Source organism: Penaeus monodon, chromosome 22 (genome assembly GCF_015228065.2).
Source record: "Penaeus monodon isolate SGIC_2016 chromosome 22, NSTDA_Pmon_1, whole genome shotgun sequence".
NCBI classification, from domain to species: domain Eukaryota; kingdom Metazoa; phylum Arthropoda; class Malacostraca; order Decapoda; family Penaeidae; genus Penaeus; species Penaeus monodon.
The window spans coordinates 10341068-10341373 of NC_051407.1; the positions used below are offsets into that span (position 1 = coordinate 10341068).

At 41.2% G+C, this 306-nt stretch overlaps 1 long non-coding RNA gene across 1 annotated transcript in view; it reads right to left on the reverse strand.

Annotated features, from left to right (window-relative positions):
- LOC119586934 overlaps positions 1–306 on the reverse strand; it is a 12187-nt gene that overhangs the window by 833 nt on the left and 11048 nt on the right. The window contains exon 2 of the long non-coding RNA XR_005229982.1: positions 1–152. This exon is cut by the window's left edge and continues 833 nt beyond it. This is a non-coding gene — a long non-coding RNA (uncharacterized LOC119586934). The remainder of the gene's footprint in view (positions 153–306) is intronic.

Below are 306 nucleotides of genomic sequence, written 5' to 3' on the forward strand. Positions count from 1 at the left end.
AACTATATTTAAGATGATATGCATATTTCTCCCTCCAAAGATACTCAGAAAATAATGAACTGGAAAGTCATCAGTGGGATTCCTTTTGGCGATGTTCCTGGGCGTGCCTCACTTCCCTCCTCCCTGAAGCGCAACCGGTAGCCGGGACTGCACTGTAAGGAAACAGAAAATTAGTAAATTCTGTCAAAATAAATAAAATGTACCAATGAGCCATTTTGGACACTGATGTCAATTCACTAATGCGTGATCAAGTAATACAAGACATCTGTGTTATCAGTTAAGGCGTACAGCCACATACACACGCTC